This window comes from Nomascus leucogenys, chromosome 6 (assembly GCF_006542625.1).
Source record: "Nomascus leucogenys isolate Asia chromosome 6, Asia_NLE_v1, whole genome shotgun sequence".
Lineage (NCBI taxonomy): Eukaryota > Metazoa > Chordata > Mammalia > Primates > Hylobatidae > Nomascus > Nomascus leucogenys.
The window spans coordinates 50950266-50958484 of NC_044386.1; the positions used below are offsets into that span (position 1 = coordinate 50950266).

The 8219-nt window shown below is 44.3% G+C and overlaps 1 pseudogene; it reads right to left on the reverse strand.

Moving 5' to 3' along the window:
- Nucleotides 1-2825: 2825 nt before the first annotated feature.
- Nucleotides 2826-4125, reverse strand: LOC100593001 (annotated as a pseudogene).
- Nucleotides 4126-8219: the final 4094 nt, after the last annotated feature.

The following is an 8219-nucleotide window of genomic DNA, read 5'->3' on the forward strand; positions in this document are numbered from 1 at the left end:
TCTCTTTCGAGCACATTCCATGATTTCTCTCCTGATCATACTCCCTCCACAAAAACCTTTTTCAGCTGGGTGTGGGAGCTCACTCCTGTAATCCCAGCACTACGGGAGGCTGAGGTGCGTGGATTGCTTGAGGTCAGGAGTTTGAGATCAGCCTGGGCAACATAGCAAGACCCTATCCCTACAAAATATTTAAAAATTAGCCTGGCACAGTTGGTGCATGCCTGTAGTCCAAGCTACTTGGGAGGCTGAGGCAGGAGCATTGGTTGCGCCCAGGAGTTTGAGGTTTCAGTGAGCTGTAATTCTGCCACTGAACTCCATCCTGGGTGACTGAGTGAAGACCCTGTCTCTTTGAAAAAAAAAATAATAATAATTAATTTGTAAAAACCCCTTTTTCATTTCCCAACATTTTTTGGCTACTATGATCTCTAAGTGTTACTTCAAATAACTTCCAGTGAATCCACACTTGATGTTGCAGAGCCTGAGTTTGCTGCAGAAATATAATTTCCCACACTCTATGCCTAAAGGGGATTCAGAGCTATCACTTAAAACCAAAAGTATTGGTTTTTAAAGGTGCTTAGACAAAACAGTCAGGAAAGGCACTCTAAATGTTTAACAGCAATCATCTTTGGGGTATGGGCATTTTGGTAGGTACAGTGTGGTGGACGTCCGTATTTTATCCACCTGAGAGATTATTTGAACTTGTTACACTGAATGTGTATTACTTTTATAATCAAAAATAATTAAGATTTAAAACAACATATTTGACTAGTAAAAAGCACATTATATAAATCGGTTTAATAATAATGTTAAGGAGGCCATTTAGCAATGATTTGACCAAATCCATATCAAAGTTTGATTGAATTTTTTGGAAATCAGATATTGTGTTACTCTCTGCTCTGTTCTTTGTGAAGTCTTTCCCTTAAACAACTACAAACTTATACGAACAATAGTTTGCAAAACTTTGTTGTCCTCTTCCTCTGTAGAAATTAAAACCAAATATATATAATCGAGAAATAATTATAATACTCTTCATTCCTATAAAAGTAATTAAGATAGACCTGTAGGATTGTTGAGCATGGCTGCTAAATACAGTAACTAGTAACCACAGCTAGTTGTAAAATTAAAAATTCAGTTCAGTCAAAATATCCATATTTCAGGTGCTCAACAGCCACTGGTAGCTATTGGTTACCTTATCGACCAGCAGATATAGGCTGTTTCCATTATTAGAGAAAGCTCTAATGGACAGCACTGGACTAGGGTATGTATTCTGTATTTTTCCCCTCACCCACCACCCTGTAATGAACAATAGTTCAGAGTAAAAGTGAAAAAAAAATGTGTATTGTAACAAACCAGGCAGCAGTATCTATGGCACCTAGAATCTAAGTGGTCATCAGCTGTTTAGAGGCATGGCCTGTATTTGATCATAGCTTCAATTTAAATGCCATCCAGCATAAGCAGTAGTCGAAAATCGGGTTCATCTTCCATTCATTTAACAAGTACTTGCTGAATGCATGTTCTATGCCAGGCATTGTTTTAGATTCACGATATAAAATTCCTGCTCAACACAGAGCTGACTTACATTCTAGTTGAGGAGACATACAGTAAGCAAATACACATAGATTATGTCAAGTGTTGTTAAGTGCTAGAAGTGTCAGAAGAAAAGTAAAACAGGATAAAGGACTAGCAAGGACAGTGGTTTTTGTTTGTTTGTGGGTTTTGTTGTTGTTGTTGTTTTTGAGACAGGGTCTTGCTCTGTTGCCCAGGCTGGAGTACAGTGGCATGTTCATGGCTCATTGCAGCTTCAATCTCCCAGGCTCAAGTGACCGTCCCACGTCAGCCTCTCTAGTAGCTGGGACTACAGGCATGCACCACTATCCCCAACTAATTTTTGTATTTTTTGTAGAGATGGGGTTTCACCTTGTCATCCAGGCTGGTCTTGAACTCCTGGCTGAAGTGATCCTCCTGCCTAGGCCTCCCAAAGTGCTGGGATTACAGGTGTGAGCCACTGTGCCTGGCCAACAGTTATTGTGTGTGTGTGTGTGTGTGTGTGTGTGTGTGTGTTTTGGCACTAAGATTTTTATGTACCCACCTTATTGCTTTCTTTAAACATTATATAAACATAAGCCAAATTATTATCTGGGGATGCGATAGAAACCATCTTGTTATAAAGTGGTGGCAGATCTATGCTTTTATGTTTTAATGGCCCCTCTCAACCTCTGGCTGTTACTTCTCTGTCTTTCCTCAGTTGTGCCTTAACAGTCTATTCTAACTCCTGTAAAACAAGGACTAAAAGTACCAACCTCGTTGTTACGAGGTTTAAGAGAAGGCCCAGCACTAAGCCAGGCTCTCAGCAAAATTCAAACAGTTCCTCCTTGCCCTTCAGTATAGCTCCTTCTCGTCTGTCGTGGGCTGAGGAACCACTGAGCCTGTAAACCAGGCACACAGGTATAAGTCCACAGACCAGGTGAAGGCCTAGATGGTAAAGTATTAATACATGGGTTTTGTGACTCCACTACCAACTTCCAGGCTAAGGAAGGACTGACTTAGTGAGCAGTTCCAAGACCACTGAGCTCATGGTTCCCTGTGGCTGCCTCTCTTGTACCTCCATCATGATCAGGGCTTGAGGAGGGTCCTATCAATTCCCTTTGCCACACTTGGAAAAGCATGAGGGATGCAGCACAGGCCGAAAACTGAGTGACCAGCCCCAGGGAGTCGATGGGGAACACTGGTAAGCCAATCACAAAGTTGGTGCCATTTGCTCTTAGGGAGGAGAGGCGGGGCCTGGGCAAGGACAACAGCTGGAAGGTGAAGGACAGGCCTGGCTCTCAGTAGTGGTAGTGATCCAGCTTGAAGGGACTATCACAGGACATGCCCAGGTACTGGGCCTGCTTCTCAGTCTGCTTGGTCAGTTTCATGTTCACCTTGCCCAGATGGGCTTCAGCCACTGCCTCATCCAGCTGGAAGTGAACCTCAATGGGATACTTGTCTGAGTGGGTCCACAGCTCAATCTGCACCATCACATGGTTGGTGAAGGAGTTACTCATCACAAAGCTGGGTTGGTCCATAGCACAACCCAGGTAGACCAGCTGACACTCAGCCAGCAGGATGGTGCCACGCCCATTCTTTAGCCAGTACTGGTCCATCTGGGGCTTGATGTTCACCTTCTTCATAGTATTCTTGTTGAGCCACCTGACATCGATTTTCACATCAGAGTGTCCAGTGTTACACACGATGGCATCATCCTTCATCTGTTCAAAGTGCCTGTTGGGCAGCTAGCCAAGGATGATGTCAACACAGCCTGTGGTGGTGACAAAGATGTTGCCCTCCTGACAGGCCTTGTCCATGGTGGTCCCCTCATAGCCCTGCATGGCAGCCTGCAGTGCATTGATGGGGTCGATCTCGGTGATAATGACGTGAGCCCCGAAACCCTGCAGGGCCTGGGCACAGCCCTTGCCCACATCACCATAGCCCGCTACCACAGCTACCTTGCTGGCAATCATCACACCTATGGCCTACTTGATGCCATCTTAGGAGGGACTGGTGGCAGCCATAGAGGTTGTCAAACTTGCTCTTGGTGACAGAATCATTAATACTGATGGCGGACACCTTCAGGATCCCATTGGCCATCATCTTGTATAGGTTGTGGACCTCAGTCATGGTCTCCTCGGAGATGTCTCTGATGCCCAACAGGAGTTGTGGGTACTTAGTGTGGGTGAGGTTGGTGAGGTTCCCAGTGATGTCCAAAATCATGCTGAGGAGCTTGTCCTTGAAGTACAGTGTCTGCTTGGTGCACCAAAGGTACTTCTCTGTTTCTCCCTTCCAGGCGTTCACTGGAATCCCAGCCTTGGTAATGGCAGCTGCTGCATGGTCCTGGGTGGAGAAGATGTTGCAGCTGGACCACTGCACTTCAGCACCCAGGACAAGGAGGGTCTCAGTGAGGACGACTGTCTCCACAGTCATGTGCAGGCAGCCGGTGATGTGGGCACCCTTCAGTGGCTTGGAGGCTGAGTACAGCTCCTATACGTGCATCAGGCATGGCTTCTTGTTCTCCTCAGAGTCCAGGGCCTTGCATCCCCAGGCAGCCAAACCAACGTCAGCAACTTCATAGAGTAGTTAATGAGACATTCTGGCAGTGCTTCTGCACAGAATGATGGACACGGGCAAAGAGGACCAAGCCTCAAACCGGGGACAGGCACAGGGCCGTCAGCACTGGGCAAGGCAACAGTGGTATTTGTAATGGGATAGTCAGGGAAGGACTCCCTGTGAAAGTGACATTTCCATAGAGCCTTTGGTGAAGAGAGGGAACAAACCATGGATACATGTGGGAGAAGAGCAACCAGGCAGTGGGAGCAGCACAGGTGAAGGCAGTGAGGCAGGAAAAGGTGGGTGTGCTGGAGGAACAGCAAGGAGGCCATATGGCTGGCATAGAGTGAATGAGTGGGATCATGATAAGAGATGATCTCAGAGGGGTGGGAAGGGAATGGAGCACAGATTACATAGGGCTTTGTAGGTCACTAAAATATGTGTATCCAGAATAATGCAAGAAGTGAATAATGTTAATAATTTATTTAAAAATCGTAGCTTTTATTCATATGATACAATTAGCAACATTGTATAAAAATTTTCATTCCAATTTTTTTTTTTAGCCAAAGCATAAGTATCCTGTGGTTTCTTTACTAAGCATTTATTCTTTTCTATCCATCTGTTTTTTATTGCCTAAAGACAATGATTACCACTGGTAAAGGCTTCACATAAAATAAATTTAACAATTTATTTGAGCAATAAAGGATTCATGAATGAGGCAGCACTCAAAATTGGAATAAGTTCAAGGCTGGGTGCAGTGGCTCATGCCTGTAACTCTAATACTTTAGGAAACTGAGGTGGGAGGATCGCTTGAGCCTAGGAATTCAAAACGAGCCTAGGCAACATGGTGAGACCTTGTCTCTACCAAAAAGTTAAAAAAAAAAAAAAATAGGCCGGGCGCGGTGGCTCATGCTTGTAATCCCAGCACTTTGGGAGGCCGAGGCAGGCGGATCACAAGGTCAGGAGATCGAGCCCACGGTGAAACCCTGTCTCTACTAAAAATACAAAAAAAATTAGCCGGGCGTGGTGGCGGGCGCCTGTAGTCCCAGCTACTCGGAGAGGCTGAGGCAGGAGAATGGCGTGAACCCGGGAGGCGGAGCTTGCAGTGAGCCGAGATTGCGCCACTGCACTCCAGCCTGGGCGACAGAGCGAGACTCCGTCTCAAAAAAAAAAAAAAAAAAAAAAAAAAAAAATAGCCCAGCATGGTGGTGCATGCCTGTAGTCCCAGTTACTTGTAGCCTGCAGTGAGGTGTGATCATGCCACTGCCCTCCAGCCTGGGTGACAGCACAAGACTTTGTCTCAAAAAAAAAAAAAAAAACTTTAGAGAGCTCCACTTTAACAGCATGAGCAGCAGCATGCTTATAGGCTGAACATGGAGGCAAAAGTAAAGAAGTTACTTCATTGGCTACAGCTAGGCATTTGCCTTTCTTAGGTATGATCCAGTGAAAGTCCCTAGTTATATAACTAACAGCTGGCTGGCTTTTTGGTCATTGGCTGGTAGTTGGCTCTATGATTGGCTGAAGCATGGCTTGGGGTGTGTGTGTGTGTGTGTGTGTGTGTGTGTGTTTAAATTTAATCAGTTTCCCAGAGGATGAAGAAAAGCTAAGCAGAGCATACATGCTCAAGTATTTACATCTCAAATTTACCCATCAAATAAATGACTTCCCTGGGAAGAGCTAATAAAGAGGTGCAGAAAGGTCAGGAGTTACACTAATTACATTCCCTCCAAAAGGAAGAAACATCAAAAGTGGGAGAGAAAGTTTCTCCCTTGCGATTGTCCAACAATCTAAAAAAAAAAAAAACTCTGGTTCAGACATGTAAGATATTAGCATTATGAAAAAGAGGAACATTTGCTAGAATTTAAAGACCCAGAGATTTGACAATGCATATGAATAGCTAAAGATAATACACTCATAAGTAATTTTTTTCTTTTTTTTTTTTGAGACAGAGTCTCACTCTTTTTGCCTAGGCTGGAGTGCAGTGGTGCGATCTCAGCTCACTGCAACCTCCACCTCCCGGGCTCAAGCGATTCTCCTGTCTCAGCCTCCTAAGTAGCTGGGATTACAGGCTCACCCCATCACACCTGGCTAATTTTTGTATTTTTAGTAGAGATGTGTTGGCCAGGCTGGTCTCGAACTTCTGACCTCAGGTGATCCACCTGCCTTGGCTTCCCAAAGTGCTAGGATTACAGGCGTGAGCCACTGCGCCTGGCCCCACAAGTAATTTTTTTCAATTCTCTTCCAGATTTTATTTTCCAGAGACCGGGTCTCTCTCTATCACCCAGGCTGTAGTGCAATGGCACAATCAGACCTCACTGCAGCCTTGAACTCTTGGCCTCAAGTGATCCTCCCACCTCGGCCTCCCAAAGCCCTGAGATCACAGCTGTGAGCACTATAGCAGGCCTCTTCCAGCTTTTTTTTTTTTTTTTTTTTTTTTTTTTAATATTTGGGCTTTACTCCTGACTTCAGGCAATGGTAAACTAAGTTTACATTAGCAAGAAAATGGTGACAGAGGGAAGAGGGGAAAAGTAAGAAAGGTCAGGAAGTAAGGGAATTAGGAAAAAAGAAGAAAAGAGAAAGGAAGATGAGATAATCGTTGTTAGAAAGTAGGTGTAAATAGTCTCAGACTTTTTCTATGCATCTCCACTGCATTCTACAGAGTTGAGAGAAAGTCGATAAAAATTTTTAATCAGTTACAAGGAATGCCTCTAAATTAAGTTTTGGTTTGCTTGTGTAAGGTTTCTGGGTACAGAAACAACCCCAGGCTAATGGCCTTCTGCTTATTTTGCTTTAACACCATATTGGACCAGTTGCATAGCCCATTAAACACTTTATCTCTAGAGGATGCATCACCAGACAAAATGGTGGCAAGTCTTGGCTGTCCTCCTAGATATCAACATCAAAATTTAGGTACTTACCACTCTTTGCACTTCACTAGGACTCTATCAGCAACTGGTTTATCTTAACTTATAAAAAAAATTGATTAATTCCCCACCTAGGGTCATATGAATTTTATTTATTTATTTTTATTTATTTATTTATTTTGAGACAGAGTCTTGCTCTGCCAACCAGGCTGCAGTACAGTGGCTCCATCTCGGCTCACTGCAACCTCTGCCTCCCAGGTTCAAGCACTTCTCATGCCTCAGCCTCCCAAGTAGCTGGGATTACAGGTGAGCACCACCACACCTGACTAATTTTTGTAGTTTTAGTAGAGATGGGGTTTCACCATGTTGGCCAGGCTGCTCTTAAATTCCTGACCTCAGATAATCCACCCACCTCGGCCTCCCAAAATGCTGGGATTACAGGCGTGAGCCACCACACCTGGACAAATTTTATTGATTTTTATTTATTTATATTTTTGAGACAGGGTTTTGTTGTGTCACCCAGACTGGAGTGTAGTGGCACAATCACAGTTCACTGCAGCCTTGATCTCCTGGGCTCAAGCAATCTTCCCACCTCAGCCACCCAAGTAGCTGGGACTATAGGCGTGCACTACCACGCCAGACTAATTAAAAAAAAAAAATTTTTTTTGGTAGAAACTCACTATGTTGCCCACGCTGGTCTTGAATACTCCTGGGCTCAAGCAGTCCTCCTGCCTTGGCTTCCAAAAATGCTGGGATTACAGGTGTGAGCCACCACATTGGCTGAGTTTTATTTATTTATTTTTATTTTTTGAGATGTAGTCCTGCTCTTTTGCCTAGGCTGGAGTGCAGTGGGCAATCTCGTCTCACTGCAACCTCCGCCTCCCAGGTTCAAGCAATTCTCCTGTCTCAGCCTCCTGAGTTGCTGGGACTACAGGCACATGCCACCACCCCCAGCTAATTTTTTTTTGTATTTTTAGTAGAGACAGGGTTTCACCATATTGGTCAGGCTGGTCTCGAACTCCTGACCTCAGGTAATCCAACCACTCTGGCCTCCCAAAGTGCTGGGATTAAAGGCATGAGCTACCACACCTGGCCTGAGTTTTACTTTTTAATATGAAGTTATACTTCTCTCTAATTGGACTAAACTTACCTCAATAAGGTAAGAGATGCCCTCTCATTCTATGATTTCATGAGTTAATGAACAACTCTGTTTACTTTTTATCCCTTCTTAATTTTACAGTTAGGTCTTCTCTCTGCCCTTGTTTGTTTCAT